This window comes from Choloepus didactylus, chromosome 10 (genome assembly GCF_015220235.1).
Source record: "Choloepus didactylus isolate mChoDid1 chromosome 10, mChoDid1.pri, whole genome shotgun sequence".
Taxonomy (NCBI): domain Eukaryota; kingdom Metazoa; phylum Chordata; class Mammalia; order Pilosa; family Megalonychidae; genus Choloepus; species Choloepus didactylus.
This window is the reverse complement of record NC_051316.1, coordinates 27121933-27143101: the sequence shown is the minus strand read 5'-3', so window position 1 is coordinate 27143101 and position 21169 is coordinate 27121933. Positions and strand designations below refer to the sequence as shown.

At 39.3% G+C, this 21169-nt stretch overlaps 1 long non-coding RNA gene across 1 annotated transcript in view; it reads right to left on the bottom strand.

The window, feature by feature from the left end:
- The window catches only part of LOC119505631, an 83613-nt gene that overhangs the window by 24031 nt on the left and 38413 nt on the right, over positions 1-21169 (bottom strand). The window contains exon 2 of the long non-coding RNA XR_005210786.1: positions 11204-11670. This is a non-coding gene — a long non-coding RNA (uncharacterized LOC119505631). The remainder of the gene's footprint in view (positions 1-11203; positions 11671-21169) is intronic.

Below are 21169 nucleotides of genomic sequence, written 5' to 3'. Positions count from 1 at the left end.
CAAAGAAAAAAGAGAGAAGATAAAGTAACAAAAATCAGAAATGAATAGGGGACATTACTACCAACCCCACTGAAATAAAAATGACTATAAGAGGATCCTATGAAGAACTGTATGCCAATAAATTAGATAACCTAGATGAAATGGACAAATTCTTAGAAACACACAAAAAACACTCCAAAAGAAATAGAAGCTCTCAACAGACCAATTACTAATAAAAAAAATCCTCCCACCTAAGAAAAGCCCAGAACCAAACAGCTTCACAGAGGAATTCTACCAAATATTCCAAGAAGACTTAACTCAATTTTGCTCAAACTCTTCAAAAAAAAAAATTGAAGAGGAAGGAACACTCCCTAACTCATTCGATGAGGCCAACATCACCCTCATACCAAAGGTGGGCAAAGATACCACAAGAAGAGAAAACTACAGATCAATATCTCTTATGAATATAGATGCAAAATCCTTAACAAAATACTAGCAAACTGAATCCAACAGTATATTAAAAGAATTGTATACCATGATTAAGAGGGATTTATCCCTGGTATGCAAGGTCGGTTCAACACAAAAAAATCAATTAATGTAATATACCACATTAACAAAATGAAGGGAAAAAAAACACAATTGTCTCAATTGGGGCAGAAAAGGCATTTGACAAAATATAGCACCCTTTCTTGATAAAAACACTAGAATGCTAGGAGCAAAAGGAAACCTCATCAATCTGATTAATGGCATATATGAAAAGCCCACAGCTAACATACTACTTAATAGTGAAAGACTGAAAGCTTTCCCTTTAAGATCAGGAACAAGATGAGGATACCTACGGTCACTACTGCTATTCAACATTGTAATGCAAGTTCTTGCCAGAGCAATTAGGCAAGAAAAAGAAATAAAAGAATCCAAATTGGAGAGGAAAGTATAAAACTTTCACTATTTGCAGATGATCTGAGCTTATATACAGAAAATCTTGACAAATCCACCACATAGCTCCTAGAGCTAATAAACGAATTGAGCAAAGTGGCAGGGTACAAGCTCAACACCCCAAAATCAGTAGTGTTTCTATACACAATTAATGAGCAATATGAGGAGGAAATCTAGGGAAAAAAATCCAATAAACAATCAGAAGAAGAAATCAAGAAAAAAATTCCATTCGCAATAGCATCTAAAAGAATCAAATATCTAGGAATAAATCTAACCAAGGATATAAAGGATTGTGCACAGAAAACTACAAAACATTGCTCAAAGAAATAAAAGAAGACTTAAATAAATGGAAGGCTATTCTGTGTTCATGGATTGGAAAACTAAATATCATTAAGATGTCAATACTACCCAAAGCAATTTACAGAGTCAATGCAATCCCAATCAAAATTCCAACAACTTCGTTGCAGAAATGGAAAACCCAAACATCAAACTTATATGGAAGAGTAAGGGGTCCTGAATAGCTAAAGCATCTTGAGAAAGAAGAATGAAGTTGGAGGACTCACACTTCCTGACCCTAAAACATATTGAAAAGCCACAATACTCAAAACAGCATGGACACCCACTGTGGTGGTAGGAAAGCCAGGTCAGGGCAGTGGCTGAGCCTGGGAGCAGTGGAGCTGGGAACAGCCAGCACACAGAGTTGCCAATCCACCTGTCCACTCTCTCTGTCTGGTGTGGCGGTGGGGAGGCACGGAATCTGACCACTGTACCCTATCTTCAGAATCTCATATGACACTACTTCATGAATGACAGTAAAAGTGATAGCCAGTTTTACAGCATGCAAGCGGCAGACTCAGCTTTCACTGGTCTGAAATGTTACCAGCTGTTAAAACTGATTGGCTCTGGAGCCCAAGGAATGGTTTGCGCTGCTTTTGATACAGTTCTTGGGATAAATGTTGCAGTCAAGAAACTGGTCATCCTTTTCAGAATCAAACTCAAGCAAAGAGAGCTTATCATGAACTCATCCTTGTAAAATGTGTCAGTCATTAAAATATAGTTTGTTTAATGAGTTTACACCACAAAAAACTCTCAAAGAATTTCCAGATGTGTATTTGGTTATGGAATTAATGGATGCTAACTTAATCGGGTTATCCTTATGGAGGTGGACAAAGAAAGAATGTCCTACCTTCTTTACTAGATGCTTTGTGGCATTAAACATTTGCATTTAGTGGTATAATTCATAGAGTTATACACAGCCACACTTTTAGGGATTTTGTTCAAGGTCATTTTCAGTGAGCAATTAGATTTTTTTTTAAGTCATATGGTAATAATGGTGGCAATTTCTCCCCATCAGTAGCTGTCACCCCAAATGCTGACTTGGTCTTGCCCATCTAGCACTTTGGAAATCAGTATTTAAATGCCAAATAATCTTCCAGACAGTGTTGTTTCTAGAATTATCTCTTAATCTTCTTAAGTAATTTGGTGTCTGTCCAGAAAAAAAAGATTTATGTGTATTAATTGGCCACCATCTTATTATCCTATTTTACCCTCTCTGACACTGTCATTTACTCAATCTTTTCTATTTCAGAAGAAAAGGAATTAGTCTATTTAATAAATTAAAAATTAACTTTTTAAAATTTGTGATTATGCATGTTATCACTGCTAAAACCAGGGCATGTTTGTCCATAGATGGACATTTTGTTTTTTCTAAACTGTCTTAATCTGGGATGATTCATAAATTTAGCTTAACCGCATGCTAAAATTTCAAGTTTTGTATCTTCCTGTGTAAGATATGTATACTTTTAAAATTCTGTCTACCTTATCTCTTATTTCTTGTTCTTCTGGGCTTCTTATTAACTTAAAAAACCACCTAGAACTTTACCTTCTTTATTAGGCACGTAACACTTTATATGAATACTATGATGGCAAGTAGATTCTTGAATCCATTACCCAATACTAGAGTAGAATTTTGCAAAACAATCACTAATAATTATTGCAGCCATTTACTAAGTGCTTATTTTGAGCCAGAGACCAGACTGGGTCCTTTATTTACCTGATGACATTTAAGATAAAACACGCAATTTGACAAGGCAGCATTTCTCTTTTCCAACACAACATTCTTACTTTATTTCTTTTCTGAAAGAAACCAGGTTAAATATAAATCCCCCCTTAGTCTGTCTTAGAAGCAGGGCTGATTAAGAATGCCTGTTTGTTGCGGTTGTTTTCCATTTTGTGGGGGCATTTCCTTTTCCTAAGGGAAATGATGAGTGTTCTGGGGAAACTCTTCAGAGGGATATGGAAGAAATATCCCAAGGAATAGTGATTAACTGTCAGATATTTTATGATTTAAAACTGCTCACTTGAAATTGAGACTCTCAGACTTTTCGATATGTAAATTATTCAAAATTCATTAAGACCCTGAGTATTTAAATGTTGCTACAGAAATGGGAGTTGGCGTGATCACATTTTAGCTTCCTATGCTTATAATGTTTTTTCTCTTTAACTTACTTTGTTACAAACTCATATCTTGTGTTTAATTATTTTGGAAGCTGTTTGGTCAACATTCTATAGAATGCATACTGAGGAGGAATTTTGATACAAAAATTTATTATAAATATTACCTAAAATACATGATTCTCTCTGCATCAGTTGTATTTTATCAGTTGGTCTTATCACTGGAAACTGGAATCTTGATGAACAAAATTAATATTGAAATAAGGAATAGTTTTATATTTAGTAAATTTAGTAACATTAGTAAATGGTAAAAATAAGTAAAATTAAATTGTGTCATTTAGTCACCTAGTAAAAAATTGGAAATACTAACTTGGATTGAAGCAGAAAACAACTATTACGTGGCTTGGGATTATTTTGGCCTTGGTGGCTGGATTGTGTCATTAAGAAAGGTATCACTATGTGCTCTGGTTTGCTAATGCTGCCAGAATGCAAAACACCAGAAATGGATTGGCTTTTATAAAGACGGTTTATTCAGTTACACAGTTACAGTCTTAAGGCCATAAAGTGTCCAAGGTAACGCATCAACAATCGGGTACCTTCACTGGAGGATGGCCAATGGTGTCCAGAAAACCTCTGTTAACTGAGAAGGCACATGGCTGGCGTCTGCTCCAGAGTTCTGGTTTCAAAATGGCTTTCTCTCAGGATGCTCCTCCCTAGGCTTCAGCTCCTCAAAAATGTCACTCTCAGTTGCTCCTGGGGCATTTGTCCTCTCTCAGCTTCTTTGGAGCAAAAGTCTGTTTTCAAAGGTTGTCTCCAAAATGTCTCTGTAAACTGTAGTTCCTCTCTCAGCTCCTGTGCATTCTTCAAAGTGTCCCTTTTGGCTGTAGCAAGCTTGCTCTTTCTGTCTGAGCTTATATAGTGCTCCAGTAGTAAACTAATCAAGGCCCATACTGAATGGGCAGGGCCACACCTCCAGAATCATCACCCACAGTTGGGTGGGGTGCATTTCCATGGAAACAACCTAATCCAAACGTTCCAACTTAATCCCCACTAATAAGTCTGCCCCCACAAGATTGCATCAAAGAACATGGTTTTTTCTGGGGGACATAATATATACAAACCAGTACACTATGCATCTATAAATATCCTAAAAATAGCCTTCTCTCTAATATGTGTTCTCTTAAAAAACTTCACTAAATGTTTAAAAGGGAAGAAGAAGAAAGGGGAGACTTTAACAATTCCTTATCTGTCCTGAAAGCTTATGTTAATGGAGACCTCTGGTTAAGTAGATAAATCGAGGTTCTGCTCCCATGAAGACATTTACAGGTGGAGCCCAGTGCCCACAGTTGGGCATTCTGGGCATCCATCCTTGTATGCAGTTCAGCCAGGCCTGCAATGGTTTAGGTAGGGTTTCCTGCCAAGCCCGTCTTCCATCACTTCCATCAGGCACAGGGGAGTGCACCGAGGACAGGCCACAGGGCTGGAGACAACAAATCTTCCTAGAAATACCCCATGCCAGTTTCAGGATCTTCCCTCCTGAGCCTAGGTTTGCCAAGGTCCTGGGGCAATGCAGGTGATTTCAGACTGATCTCTATGGATAAGTGCTGACATGTGATAAGGCATTGAAAAAAAAATGCATTCAACTTTTTCATCTTTTCTATTTTATTTTTGTAATTTACATGGTGCACAACCTTGGAAGTAACTATTTTGGACATGTATTTTAATAAACCAGGTAATCCATTTATATCCTGGAATTTGGACCAGGTTTGTTTTGTTTATTGGTTTAATTTTCAGTCAGAAAGGAAATGAACTGCCTCCCCTGTGTTGGGTCTATATTTCAAGCCCAAGTCCCAGAGAGCACACAGAGTTCTAATGGAATATGAGAGCAGTTTAGAAACACTGACTGCTCAAAAGGTGAATCAGCTTTGGTCATGGAGACAGGGAACAGGGCTCTCTGCTCCTATCCTTGGAATGCAAAATTCAGAGCCCAAGTGTTAAAAGAAAGCCCTATGTAGGACCCCTTGCTGATAACACAAGATCAGTATTTGAAATGCTGAATGGTGTACTGGTTCAATCAGGATTTAATGCTATGTACGTCATGATCATGATGTACCAGTTCATCTAGTTGATTTCTAAAGTAAATTCATGCCAGTATTTCATACTGTTGCAAATACAAGTGTGACCTCTCAGATTGCAAAGCTCAAAAGTAACATTGCCTACGTTGTAATAAAATATATTACGAGTGTTTTGACTGGTAAAAATAATACAGACTACATTTTCAAAGAGAAAAAAATAGCATGGGACTGGTACAAGGACAGACATATAAACCAATGGAATAGAATTGAGAGCTCAGAAATCAAGCCTCATATTTACAGCCAACTGATTTTTGCAAGGTGGCAAAGACTAGTCAATTGGGAAATAAAAGTCTCTTCAACAAATGTTGTTGGGAAAACTGGGTCTCCATTTGCAAAAGAAAGGAGGAGGACCCCTACCTCATTCCATATACAAAAATCAACTCAAAATGGATCAAAGACCTAAATATAAGAGCTCTAGAACTATCAAACTCCTAGAAGAAAACATAAGGAAACATCTTGAGGACCTGTGTTAGGCAATGGTTTCTTAGACTTTATACCCAAAGCACAAGCAACAAGAGAAAAATAGATAAATGGTACCTCATCAAATAAAACTTTGTTCCTCAAAGGAACTTTACCATTAAAGTAAAATGACAACCTACACAATGGAAGAAAATATTTGGAAACCAAATATCTGATAAAGGATTTATATCCAGTATGTATAAGAAATCCTTCAACTTAACAACAAGAGACAACCCAATTTAAAAGTGGGCAAAACAAAGTGAGCCAAGAGGTCACTCTGGTGGGCACTCTTATGCACAATATAGACAACCCTTTTTAGGTTCTAATGAATTGGGGTAGCTGGCGGTAGATACCTGAAACTATCAAACTACAACCCAGAACCCATGAGTCTTGCAGACGATTGTATAAAAATGTAGCTTATGAGGGGTGACAATGGGATTGGGGGAAAGCCATAAGGACTACACTCCCCTTTGTCTAGTTTATGGATGGATGAGTGGAAAAATGGGGAAGGAAACAAACAAATAGACAAAGTCACCCAGTGTTCTTTTTTACTTTAATTGCTCTTTTTCACTGTAATTATTATTCTTGTTATTTTTGTGTGTGTGTGGTAATGAAGGTGCCAGGGATTGATTTTGGTGATGAATGTACAACTATATAATGGTACTGTGAAAAATCAAATGTACGATTTATTTTGTATGACTGTGTGGTATGTCAATATCTCAATAAAATGAATATTAAAAAAAAAAAAGTGGGCAAAAGACTTGAACAGACATCTCTCCAAAGAAGATATACAAATGGCCAGAAAGCACATAAAAAGATGCTCAACATTATCAGCCATCAGGGAAATGCAAATCAAAACCACGCTGTGATACTATTTCACACCATTACAATGGCTGCTATTAAAAAAAAAGGAAAATAACAAGTGTAGAAAAGGATGTGGACAATTGGAACACTCATTCATTGCTGGTGGCAATGTAAAATGGTTCAGCCACTGTGGAGGACAGTCTGGCAGTTCCTCAGAAAGCTAGGTACAGAACTACCACAGGACCTAGCGATTCAGCTACTGGGTATATACCCCAAAGAAATGATAGCAAGGGCTCAAACAGATATCTGCACACCAATGTTCACAGCAGCATTATTCACAATTGCCAAAGGATGGAAGCAGCCCAAGTGTCCATCAACCAATGAATGGATAAACAAAATGTGGTGTATACACACACACAATGGAATATTATTCAGCTGTAAAAAGAAATGAAGTCCTGATACATGTGACAACATGGATGAACCTTGAAGACATCATGTTGAGTGAAATAAGCCAGACACGAAAGGATAAATACTGTACAATCTCACTGATTTGAAATAATTAGAATAAGCAAACTTATAGAGTCAAAATCTAGAATATACATTACCAGGGGATGGGGTAGGGGGATAGCGAATGGGAAGTTAAGGCTTAAAACGTGCAGGGTTGCTGTTTGAATGATGGAAAGGTTTTGGTAATGGATGGTGGTGACAGTAGAACAACATTGAGAACGCATTTAACAGCACTGAAATATATATCTGAATATGATTAAAAGGGGAAATGTTAGATTGTATATGTTAACAGAATAAAAATTAAAACAAAAAAATACATGGAACTACATTATACAAACAGTGAAACCTAGGTTAAACCAAGGGCTTTAATTAATAGTATAATTATAAAATGTGTTATCATCAACTGTGACAAATGTCCCACACCAATGCAAGGTGTTGGTGGTGAGGTGGTACATGGAAATCCTGTAATTTATTCATAATTGTTCTGTAAACCCACAACTTCTCTAATAAAGGGGGGAAAAAAGAAAGCTTTAACTAACCTAAAGTTTCAGGTTTTTTCCTATGTTTTCTCCTAGAAGGTTTATGGTTTTATGTTTTACATTTGGTTCTATGATCCAGTCTGAGTTAGTTTTTATATATAGTGGAATATATGGACTGAAATTTCATTTTTTCAAATATCGATATCGAATTATTCCAGGGCCATTTGTTGAAAAGACAATCCTTACTTATTCTTTGCACTTGTGTTAAAAGTAAATGGACCATATATATCTAGGTCTGTTTCTGGACTCCTATTTTTTTCCATTGATCAACTTGTCTATCTTTCAACTAACAAAAAGTTGTCTTGATTACTGTAATTTTATAAAATTAGGTAACATAAGTCCTCTATTTTATTCTTTTTCAATGTTGTTTTAGCTATTCTATGTCCTCTGCATTTCCATATGAATTTCATAATCCTCTTATCAATTTGGAATAAAAAAGTTCTGCTGAGATTTTGATTTGGATTACACTGAATCTACAGATCAATTTGGTGATAACCGACGTCTTAACAACATTCTGTCTCCAAATCTATGAGCACAGTATATCTCTGCATTTATTTCGGTATTTAAAAATTCTCTGAACAATATTTTACAGTTTTCAATGTATAGGCCTTGTGCATCTTTTGTCAGGTGATGTATCTATATCTGCAATAGACTGAGATGATAAAAACATGCTGCTGAAAAAAAGACAAGGGGATTCAGGGTATGATGTTATACCAGTCAAGGAAGACCCTCAATGCAAGCAGAACAGGCATCTTTTCACATTGGTGGTTGTGGAGGGCATCTGCCACCTTTTCTATTATTCACTCTGCATTTGTTCTGTTGGGGGAATCACTTATCCTCCACACTGAGTCCACACAGTTCAGATAGAACTGTTTCAGTGTGGGAAGGAAACCCACTCAGTCACAATGCTCAGTTCACGGTTGGTTACTGGGATCCAAGCCAGGTCAACAAGCCTCATCCATAAGAGCCTCGTTAGAATTATTATTATTATTAGCCTGGAGCTGCTGACGGTTCTCCTCTTGGAGCACCTGCCTAAGAAATACAGAGGACTACCTCAATTAAGCAAATTATGGGATGCATCTGGGTGGCTAGCCTCCAACAAGTTGCCAAGACAGACTCTAAGGTGGCCCCTGATGATTCTCACCTCTTTGTATTCACACCTTGTGTAGGTTCTTCCCACTTTGAATAGGGCTAGCCTGTGTTGTCAGTAGGATATTACAGAAGTGATGGACTTCCAAATCCAGATCATAAAAGATATTGCCGTTTTCATCTTGCCTTCTCTTGGAATACCTGCTGTATTAGTTAGGGTTCTCTAGGGAAACAGAATCAACAAGAGATATCTATAAATATAAGATTTATAAAAGTGTCTCATGCAGCTGTGTGTATGCACGAGTCCGAATTCTGTAGGGCAGGCAGCAGACTGGCAACTCCAATGAAGATGTTCAATGAAATCCTCAGGCAGCAAACTGGCAACTTCAATGAAGTCCTCAGGAAATGCTTCACTTGTCAGCGAAGAAGAAATGAAGGTCCTCTATCTGTCTCACTTAAAAGTCTTCAACTGATTGTATTAAATCTAGCTGACTGCATTCTCTCATTGTGGAAGACACGTCCGTCATTGATGTAATCAGTCACAGGTGCAGTCAACTGACTGATGATTTAATAAACCAGCCTTCTGGTTTATTAACCAGCAACAAATGCCTTTGGAGTAACGGTTAGGCCAGTGCTTGCCTGACCAGACACCTGGGCACCAACACCTGGCCAAGCTGACACATGAACCTAACCATCATACTTGCTCTGGGGGAAGCCAGCTGTATGTTGTCATACATGGAAAGCTCCTTGTAGGGTGGAACTGAGGCCTCCCACCAACATGTGATTGACCTGCTCTTTAGTCCCAGCCAAATCTTCAGATGACCAAGGCCCCTTCATTGCAGACTCATGAGAGACCTTGGGCCAGAACCACTCAACTAAGCTGCTTTCAAATTCCTCTCTTCCAGAAACTGTGAGAGGTAATAAATATTTATTGCTGCCTAATGCCACTAAGTTTTGAGATAATTTGTTATGCAGCAATAGATAACTAATAGGCAGTCTAATATAGCTCACTCAGGTTTATCTGAGCTTAGAGACTAATCAATTTTTCCTCTTTTTTATTTTTGTTTACCTTATGGGGTAGCTCCTTCAACCATGATCCTTTGACTCATTATCCTTCCTCAATAATTAACTGTACTTCTATCCCGAGACAGGGTCCTGTTGCCCAAAGGCTCCTCTGAGCCTGGGGATACACGATCCTTAGGTTAATTCCTCAGAGCCACCAGACCCCTGACACTGAGATCCCCGGATTACTCCCAGCCTCTCATTTAACATTTTTCTTTTCTCCCTATCCAGTTCCTCTATCCCCAAGCAGTTTTGTTCTTGGATTACACTTTTCTTGCATTCTCCATTCTTTTTGCCCTAACCACCTTTCTCTCTCTTTTCTCATTATATCATTTTCCAAACACACCATTTCCTAAATGTGCCCTACTTTTCCACAATACTGGTGGCTTTTTACATGCTGTTTGTTACATTCATCTATCCATTCATTCATTCATTATTCATTCATTCAGTCATTCAATAAATACTTCAATAAACGCTTCTTGTGTTCCTATGATATGCCATGCACGACACCAGGTGCTGGAAGTACTTCTGCTTGGAACACCCTTGCCTCAAAATCCATTCTTTCTCCGCCTGAACTTTGTTGACTTAAATAAAAAACATCCACACTGTTCCAGTTTGCTAATGCTGCTGTCATGTGAAACACCAGAAATGGATTGGCTTTTATAAAAGGGGGGTTATTTGGTTACAAAGTTACAGTCTTAAGGCCATAAAGTGTCCAAGGTAAGGCATCAACAATCAGGTACCTTCACTGGAGAAAGGTCACTGGCGTCCAGAAAACCTCTGTTAGCTGGGAAGGCACGTGGCTGGTGTCCACTTGCTCCCAGGTTGTGTTTCAAAATGGCGTTCTCCAAAATGTTGCTCTTGGGGCGTTTTTGTCCTCTCTTAGCTGCAGCTCTTCCAAAACGTCACTCTCAGTTGCTCTGCGTCTGGGCCTGTGTGGCTCTTTTTAAAGTACTCCAGTGATCCAATAAAGACCAACCCTGAATGGGTGGGACAACACCTCCATAGAAATTATCCAATGAAAGGTCTCACCCACAGTTGACTGAGTCACATCTCCATGGAAACACTGAACCAATAGGTTCCAACCTAATCAACACTAATACATCTGCCCCCACCAGACTGCAACAAAGAACATGGCGTTTTGGGGGACATAATACATCCAAACCGGCACACACAACTCTATTTTACTTCAAATGCACTGGCCTGGTCAGGCTGGGAATATGCCCAATTGATACTTACATTTATAGATGGTGATGGCTGGCTTAGGGATATTGGGTGCTTAAAGAGAGATGAAGGAGGAAAATAAGCTGTTGGAAGATGAGGTAGAGGCCAAATATACAGCTGGTCTTCTTCAAAATTTTGCTATAGCTGGTCAGTGTGATAAAAGCTTGACAAGTTAGTTTTAGCTTGGGGTCTGAAAATAAACGAAGCATCCCCGTGTGGTCTTGCATTTGCTGGCCTGTTGATGTCCACATCCTTGCCAGCTTCAGATTTTGTTGCTGATAAATGTAGTCAAAGGTGATGAAATAGTTTACAGATTTTTACACCTGACAATGAAAAAATTTCCTTTATTTATAGAAAATAGGATATGCTGTGGGGAGTCTCATGAATTAGTTTTGGAGCATTATCAGGCTTTGTGGTTTAAAATCTATCTCTGGTTACCTTGGTGGTCAGTGAGGTTCTTCTCTAAGGCAGAATAATTCATTCTAGAAAATGAGATAATAAGATAACAGTAAGCATAGAAATATTTCACTGTTTGGAAGACTTGCATTCCAATGTGGATATTAAACTAATTTGGTTATCTTAATCCCATCTTTGGGTTGACCTGATTTCAAAATGATGATGTATTCTGGAATTTCAGACCTCCCAGTGGAGAAAGAGGTTTCAGAGATTTGGGTTTTTGGTTTTGTGTGTGTACGTGTGTGTGTGTTTTTTTTTCCCCTTCAGAAGATTCTTTTATTAAAACAGAGTGATGTCAATAAAGGGATACTACAAAAAATTTTTGCCCATGGGGAAAAAAAACGTAATTCAGTTAATAAAAAGAGTTATCTTCAACAGGGACACTGCTTCAGAGTACTGAGCTTCCTTCTCTTGGTTCCAGCCAGAAGCTGGGTTAGGGCTTGGTTGCCCCTAAAACAGAGGTTTTCTAGTGCTACTGTGGGGAGAACCTTTCAAGGAAAGGGCAGGAAAATGGCAGAAAGGGGCAGAGCAGTTGATCAGATTCCTTTAATGTCACTGCCATTTTGAAAAAAAGAAAAAAAAACTCCTACTATTACAAATAACATGTTTGTAGAAATCTCTTGTATAACAGAGTCCCAAATGAAAGCACTGACCCATTTATTTATTCTAATTATATTTGAATAAAAGGTATTGCATCAACAAAGTAATTACGTTGATTATAATTCAGAAGTCGTCTCCAATTTTTCTAATTCTGTAGTGGCGAGTTTGTTTGATTAAAATGGATTGTAACAGACCCAGTTTTGTTTAAGCTAAACTGGCTCTCTGATTATTCCTGTTTAGTGATGATTCCTTTTGGGGACATAGGTACCCCTGGAAATGATAGTTATGGAGACAATAAAAAAAAAATTCCTGAACTTCTTTCCCCTGCAACCTCCATCATCATCATTTCTGACCTCTATTTTCTGAACTGGGTCCTCCTAACCATTCTATGAAGTCTAATGTCATGGTCACCTATCAATTTTAGCCCTTTTCCTACATTTGGGATATTTCCTACCTGTACCAGTTTGAATATATTATGTCCCCCAAAACTCCATGTTCTTTGATGCAATCTTGTGGGGGCAGATGTATTTAGTGTTGATTAGATTGGAATCCTTTGATTGAGGGTTTCCATGGAGATGTGACTCAATCAAAAAGTGAGTGAAACGTTTGATTGGATAATTTCCATGGAGGTGTTACCCCGCCCATTCAGGGTGGGTGTTGGTTGGATCACTGGAGTACTTTATAAAGAGCCACACAGGCCCAGATGCTTGCTACAGCTAAGAGGGACACTTTGAAGAATGCACAGGAGCTGAGAGAGGAGCTGCAGTTTACAAAGACATTTTGGAGACAGCTTTTGAAAGCAGACTTTTGCTCTAGAGAAGCTAAGAGAGGACAAACGCCCTAACAGCAACTGAGAGTGACATTTTGGAGAGCAGCTGCAGCCTAGAGAGGAACGTCCTGAGAGAAAGCCATTTTGAAACCAAAACTCTGGAGTAGATGCTAGCCACGTGCTTTCCAAGCTAACAGAGGTTTTCCAGACACTAATGGCGTCCAGTGAAGGTACCCGATTGTTGATGTGTTACCTTGGACACTTTATGGCCTTAAGACTGTAACTTGTAACCAAATAAACCCCCATTGATAAAAGCCAATCCATCTCTGGTGTTTTGCAAACAGCGGCATTAGGAAACCAGATCACTGCCTGAACCAAAGTCCAGCTGTGGAGGCTGAAGACTCCAAGTGCTTGCCTCCCCAGGAGTACAGGAGAGACCTTCAATTGCAGGGGCCACAGAAGGCAGTACTGGGGAGGTGCCTGATGCCCAGCAGAGAAGGGGCAGGGCAGCAAGCCCAGCCTTTCTTTAGCAGTGGCAGCACCGACGTTCTCGTGGGGCAGCTCCACAGGGCAATTGTGCCTGTGGTCCTGTCTGTGGAATTTCCCTACAAGGCTCTGCAGCCCTCCCAACTCTCTCGCAAGCTTCAATGTCTCATCAGTGAATTCTTTCCTTGCTTAAAGTAGCTACAGCCAGTTTCTGCTGCTTACAAAAAGAACCCTGACAGATTCCCTTATTTTGCGTTCTAGGCTTTTCTCTTATCTCTATTCCTTTTGAGGACACCATCATTTCCCCACCTACTGGAACAAAACTTTTGAGTTTCATTTTCAATATTCAGATGCTAAGTCACGTCATAACCTGGCATTCAGCCAGCAAATATTCATGAAGTACACCCTATGTATCAGGCAGTGTGCTTGCACCAGGCAGATAACAATGAGTTGGACTTGGTCCTAGACCCTGAGGGATCATGTCTACTGTTTGTAAGCCAGGCACTGAAATGAGCAAGGTTTCATGAATCACAAAAAAGAGTCATATATTAACTCAATCCCCTTGTTCTCATTCTCATTATGAAGAGACATGCAATTTGCTTGCACAATTGCCATGGCCTCCTAACTCAGTACTCCTCAAACGTGCAGCCTAAGGACTGGTAACATCATCAGCACTTTGGAAGCTGCTAGAAAAGCACATTCTCAGGCCCCACCCCAGACCTACTCAGTCAGAATCTCTGGGGCTGGAGGCTGGCAATCTCTTTTTGCAAGCTCTCCAGGAGATTCTTTTTCACTCTACAGTTGGAAAAGCACTGTCAAACAGATCTTTCTAACTCCAGTTTGTTCTCCATTAAAATGTCATCTACATGATCTGTAGTGATATCCCTTGTTCCATACCTGATATTGTTGATTTGTGTCTTCTCTTTTTATCTTTGTCATCAGTGGTAGTGGATTTAATTGTCACCCCTCCCCCCAAGATATGTCCACCTGGAATCTCAGAAGGTGAACCTTATTTATAAGACTCTTTGCAGATGTAATTAAGTAAGGTAAGGATCTTGAGATGGGATCATCCTGGATTTAGGGTGAGCTCTAAAACCAATGACTGGTGTTCTTATAAGAGAAAAGAGAAGGAGATTTGAGACACACACAGACCCACAGAAACAGGTGACGTGATGCTGAAGACAGACAGAGATGGCAGTGATGCATCTACAAGCTAAGGAATGCCAAGGATCTCCAGCCACCACCAGAAGCTCAGAGAGAGGCACAGAACAGATTCTCCCTCAACACCCCCAGAAGGAACCAATCTGCCAACACTTATGAGTTTGGACTTCTGATCTCCTGAACTGTGAGAGGACAAATTCCCATCGTTTTAAGCCACCCAGTCTGCAGTCCTTTATACAGCAGTTCTAGGAAGCTCATCAATAAGCTTTTTAGAGATTTGTCAATTTTATTGATTTTTTTTTCAAGGAACCAGCTTTTATTTTTTTATTTTTCTCTATTATTTTTATGATTTCAATTTCACTGATTTTTGCTCTTCTCTTTACTAAATTTTTCCTTTTTCTGGCTTTGGGTCTATTTTGCTCTTCTTTTTTTAGTTTCTTGAGGTATGAACTTAAAAAATTATTGATTTGAGACATTTCCTCTTTCCTAATGTAAATATTCAGTGCCCTGACTTTCCCTCTCACCATCATTGAGCTGCATCCCACAAATCTTGATATACTTTGATTTTCATTCAGTTCTAGCATTTAGAAAAAAATTCCCTTAGAGACTTCCTCTTTGAACCATATATTAGTTACAAGTGTGTTGTTTAATTTCCAAATGTATAGAGATTTTCCTCTTGTCTTTCACTTATTGACTTTAGTTTGATTCCACTACTATCAGAAAACGTGTATGATTTCAATTCTTTTAACTCTGTTGAGGGTTTGTTGATAGGCACAGGATATGGTCTATCTTGGTGAATATTTAATGAACACTTAAAAATGTGTATTCTGTTATTGGTAGAATATTTTATATATGTCAATTAGATCTTATTGATTGATTGTGTTAAGTTCTTCTATATCCATGTTGTTTTCTATCTAGTAGCTCTATTAGTTGCTGAAAGTGGGGTGTTGAAGCCCCAACTATGATTGTGGATTTTTCTGTTTCTTCTTTTAACTCTATCAGTTTTTGCTTCATGTATGATGAGACGTTGATGTTTGGCATGTACACATTTAGGAGTGCTATGTGGTCCTGGTGGATTGATCCTTTTATGTAAGTCCCTTTTTGTCTGTAGTATGTTATACACACTGAAGGCTACTGTATCTGGTATAAATATAGCCAATTGGGCTTTTTAAAAATTAGTTTGCATGGTGTATCTTTTTCCTTCCTTTTACTCTCATCCTATCTTTGTCATTGCATTTGAAATGAGTTTCTTGTACATGGCACAGTGTTGGTTCATTTTTTTTCACCGTCAGCTAACATCTGTCTTTTAACTGGCATTTTTAGACAATTTACATTTAAGGGAACTGGTATGTTAGGGCTTAAGTGTGCCATTATTTGCTTTCTATTGTTTCCTGTTTCTTGTTCCTCTGTTTCTCATTTCTGACCTTCCTGTTGGTTACTTGCATGTTTTTTTAGGATTCCCTCTTGATTTATTTATAGTCTTTTTGAGTATAACATTTTGCATGGCTTTATTAATAGTTGCTCTGGGTAGTACAAGATACATATGCAACTTACCAAATTTGGGAAGTTTTCAGCCATTATTATTTCTTCAAATGCTTTTTCAGTCTCTCCTCTTTCTGGGATTCTTATGACATAGATACTAGCTCTTTTGTTATAGTCAGACAGTTTTATGAGACTCTGTTCTTTTTATTTTTCAGTCTATTTTCTCTACAATATACAGATTGAGTAAATTCTATTGATTTGTCCTAAAATTCACTGATTTCAATTCTCCAGTATTTTATTTCAATTATTGTATTTTTCAGCTCTATAATTTTCATTTTTTCTCATAGAACTTCAATTTCTTTGTTCAGATTTTCTACTTTTCATTTTATAATTTCTTGTCAGAAAATTTTTATGATGGCTGCTTTATAACCCTGATCAAGAGGGTCAGCTTCCCACTGGACTCTGCTGACAACAATGGTGGGGGAAAGAAGAGGCCGACTAGCCCTGATTTCAACCTGTTCCACCTCACTGCCACCAAGTGCAAGCAGAGGCTTAGCTCCCGACTAGGTCCACTGAAATGGGGTGAGGGATGGGGTAGATTTGAAGCCTAGTCATGACTAGTCCCACTTTGCACTACCTTGTTGAGTCTTGTTGCTGCTGGGTGGAGGTGGAGGCTCAGTCTGCTGGTGCACCAGGCTGACACTACCCTGGAGGGAGAACTGGAACACAACTTGATTCCGCCAGGAGGACAGAAGATCAGCTGCCCATTTGGTTCCTCTGATATTACTCTGGTAGAGCATGAAATAATTTCAACCTGCTTCTGCCAGGCAGGGAAGAGAAGATAAGCTGCCCTCTTGGTCTCTATGATACTTGGAGCACCACCTGCTTTTCTGGGGCAGAGTGGGATAGAAGATCAATTTCACACTCAGCTCTGCTGAAGTTGTATGGGGAAATGCTAAAAATGTCTGGGAAGGCCACCACTTCCTGGCTGTTTGGCTAGAGGGAACAGGCTTTTTTTTTTTTTTTTTTTTTTTAATATGTCTGCCTATTGGTGTTTCTGGGTTGGAAGTAACTGGCTACTGTGTCATTCTTCAAGTCCCAAGGTCCTGAGGAAGTCTTCCTTCTTCTTTCCACCTTTTGGAGGCTTCTCGCACTTGTTCATTGTGTTATGATCAGGGATTTTCAGTTGTAAGGGGGAGGACCTGGAAGGAACAGCACTACACCATCTCTGAGAACCAGAAGTCCTATTACTGGTTTTTAAACTTCTCAAGGGCATTGACTCTGTCTACATCTTCTTGATCTGAAGCCTAGCTAGTATAATGTCCACCCCATAGCAGATGGTTAATAAAGATTGGTTTGATAAATAATCACTCAATATTTGTTGAGCTAACAACTTTGAGCTGGATGCTGTGAATATGTGTGAGGCATGGTCTCTACCCTCAGAGAACAAATATAACCATGAAAACTAAACGTGAACCTTATAAAGTGGTTTAGTTTAGTGATTATTGTATAGAATTTGGAATCCAATGATCCTGGGTATGAATCTAGGCCCCATTAATTTATTAGCTGTCTGATCTTGGGAAAGTCACTTAATGTCTCTGAGTCTAGATTTTCTCATTTAAAAACACTGGATGCTGAATAGAGCCACCATTCAAGGTTTTCTGAGGTTAAATATTATATGCAAAGCACCTGCTCTGTGCTTGACATGTAGGAAGCCCTCAAAAACCAGTAGCCTTAATACCACGATCAGGGAGCATTACGGCAGAGTAACGACAATAACAATAACAAACAAAGTACCATAGGAATGACTACAGAAAGCTGAAGTCATAGGGAAAGGCTATATGGAGGAAGTGAGCCTAGAGAGCACTGCTTAAACAAGCCTCCACGGGGAAGTGGTTTAGGGTAGCCATGGCATCCTAATCACACAAGACATATGAGATATGGTTTGGAGTCTCCAATGTGCCTGCAGGCTTGAAAAACAAAAAGATTATTTGGGTGATCCAAAAGGTTTTGTATAGAAATAATAGCAATATGGTAGACTAGATGTCCTGAAAATTCTCCCCTATAAAGTCCCCAAAAATGCCTGACAGATTTTTTAAATCTTTTTTGCTGTATAGCTAAGATGTCAAAAAGTAAGGGGAATCTTCAAATTCTAAAAAGTATTCTAAGGCACAGATTCAGTGAATTTATGAGCACTGAAGCCAGCTATTGGTCTGTGGGTCTGTGTCAATCCCTGATTGCCTGGAGCATTGGTTTTCAAGAGCTTCGGAAAGGTGACAGGGGCCAAGAGAAGTTAGATTGGTGACCACACATAAACCTCAGATCTGAACAGAGACAACTCCATTGGGTGACTAGACAACAACCTGCCCCTTCAAAGGGACACTGGAAGAATATTTGCCCTCTTTTGGCTTTAGCCTAGAGGGCAAACTTCAGAGGCCAGCCCCTTATGAAGGAGTGTGGCCCAAATTCACACTGCCCATGTGAACTGATAAGCCTCAAGTCAAGAACTTAAAAGGGATCCAGGGTTGATAGCGAGTACTCAAGATTCACGGCAAATGCAAACCGAAATTCTCTCTGGAGGAAAGTACTTTAAACCTAGGCCTCCTTTATATAGAACTCCTTTATACAGAATTACAGAGAATAAGTCACAATAAAAACATAAGAAAAATCTGAGGAAACAAGGTACCATGAGTGAGAGTCAGCAAAACAACAAACAGAGAACCAGAACAGCAAAGACATCAAACATTAGAATGGTCACAGAATATGCAGTTACTATGTTGGATATATTTGAAGAAATAAAAGAGGTTATTAAGAGTCTGAGTAAGGAACAAGAGACTATCAAAATGACCAGGCAGGCTTATAAAGGATGTAATGGGAGATGAGCCTGCAAAGCAGATAGAGGCATAACTGTGGGAGCCTTAAATGCCAGATGAAGAAGGCGAGAGTTTGCATATAGACATTATGGAACCACTGAAATCTGCAGCAATGAAAGTGACCTCTGTTAAGTGGGTATGGGGTAGAAGTTATCTGGTAGTCATGTGTGGAAGGGACTACAGGCGGAAAGGGTAACATAAACACAATCAGAAACCCCACGACAGGTGCTGCAGTAGGTGATCCTAACAGTGATGAGACTCAAAAACAACGTAAGGAAGGGGGAGAAGCATTATGATGGAGAAGCCAACAGTCTTTGGTACCTGGATGTTGAGGGAGTGAGGAAGGATTCTAGTATAAGCCTTGGAGTCTCTGGCTAATATCTCACATTCCCTCCTCCAGAGCTCCCCCCAAACCCAAAGTTCGTCTTCAGTCCCTGTGGTTTAGGCAGGGCTAATGCAGAGGAGGGCTCAGGGAGCATGACCCTTCAAGGTGCATTAGGATACAGTGAGCCTCCAGCCAATCAAAACAAAATGGACTTTACCCAGATCTGTGGACACTGGGTTAAGCATAATAGTGCATTAACTATACAAGACCCTTTTCTACACCCTGTCTCATTTGACCCTTAAAGCTATCCTTGAGGTAGGCTAGTGTGCCGGTTTAGATGTAGTATGTCCCCCAAAATGCCATGTTCTTTCATGCAGTCTTGTAGAGGCAGATGTATTAGTGTTGATTAGGTTGGAATCCTTTGATTGAGTGTTTCCATGGAGATGGGACTCAATCAACTGTGGGTGAACCATTTGATTAGATAACTTCCATGGAGGTGTTACTCCATCCATTCAGGGTGGGTCTGAATTAAATCACTGGAGTCCTATAAAAGAGTTCACAGACAGAAGGACCTCAGAGCAGCTGAGATAACATTTGGAGACAGCCTCTGAAAGCAGACTTTTGCTGAAACTTTGGAGAGGCTAGCCCAGAGTTTGCTCTGGAGAAGCTAAGAGAGGACAGATGCCCCCAAAGCAATATTTTGAAGAACGCACAGGAGCTGAGAGAGGAGCTAGAACACAACCTGGGATCAGCAGATGCCAGCCACGTGTCTTCCCAATTAACAGAGGTTTTCCGGATGCCATTGGCCTTCCTTCAGTGAAGGTATACTCGTGTTAATGCCTTAACTTGGACATTTTCATGGCCTTCAGACTGTATAATTTGTAGCCAAATAAACCCCCGTTATAAAAGCCAATCCATTTCTGGTATTTTGCATAATGGTGGTATTTTGCATAATGGCAGCATCAGCAAACCGGAACAGCTAGCAAGTTACCCGTTTTATGAGTGATGAAGGAATGTCCCCAAAGTCATACAAGTGGTTAATGGTGAACCCAGGACTAGACTCTCCCAGGCTAGAACTCTTAATTCTTCCACAGCTTGGAAGGAGAAATCTCAAGATGGAACCTGTTGGTTTTTGTTATGCTCCATTTTATTTAGGTCTTCGCTGGACACAGGGCATGAAAAGGAGGGGAGGCTGCTGGAAACTTTAGTTCTAGCTGGCTCACAGCTATAAAGAGCGGAATGTGTAAAGCAATGCATTTTGCAATTTCTCTGATGCTTTAGATCATAAGCAAGTAGAATTTGGGGGAGGGGCTCCCGGGGTGGGGATTGGGTTGAAAGAAGGGGAATAGAGTTGTTGAGAGAGATACAGTTGTAAAAAGGGATAGCAGCTGAGTTTCTGATGCTAAATTTTTTGGTGCCCTATGGTGTTAATTAGACATTTCTTTTCAACCTGATTGACAGTGCATTTTAATGAAGAAATAACAGAGCCCAGCAGAGCCCGGCAGTATGCTCTTTTCTTACAATTTACAAGCTGAACTTCCCTTAGCAACCTACATCTGGCTTGCTCTGCTAGTAAGTCTGTCAGTAGAACAATGTATAGGCTCTTTCATTTCAATAGGTTTGCTATTATTAAAGCCTTTTACATTTTCCTCTGCTTAATTCATTAAGGCTAAGTTTCATCAAATTACTTTCCTTAAATTAGAAAAAAAAAAAAATAGCACAGTTCGGACCAGTCTGATTAGAAAGAAACAGTATGGAAATGCACAAGCTTTTAAAGGAAGAGTCCGTATGTTAAGGGCTGTATGGCAGAGGCTTCATGGGAATGTTTT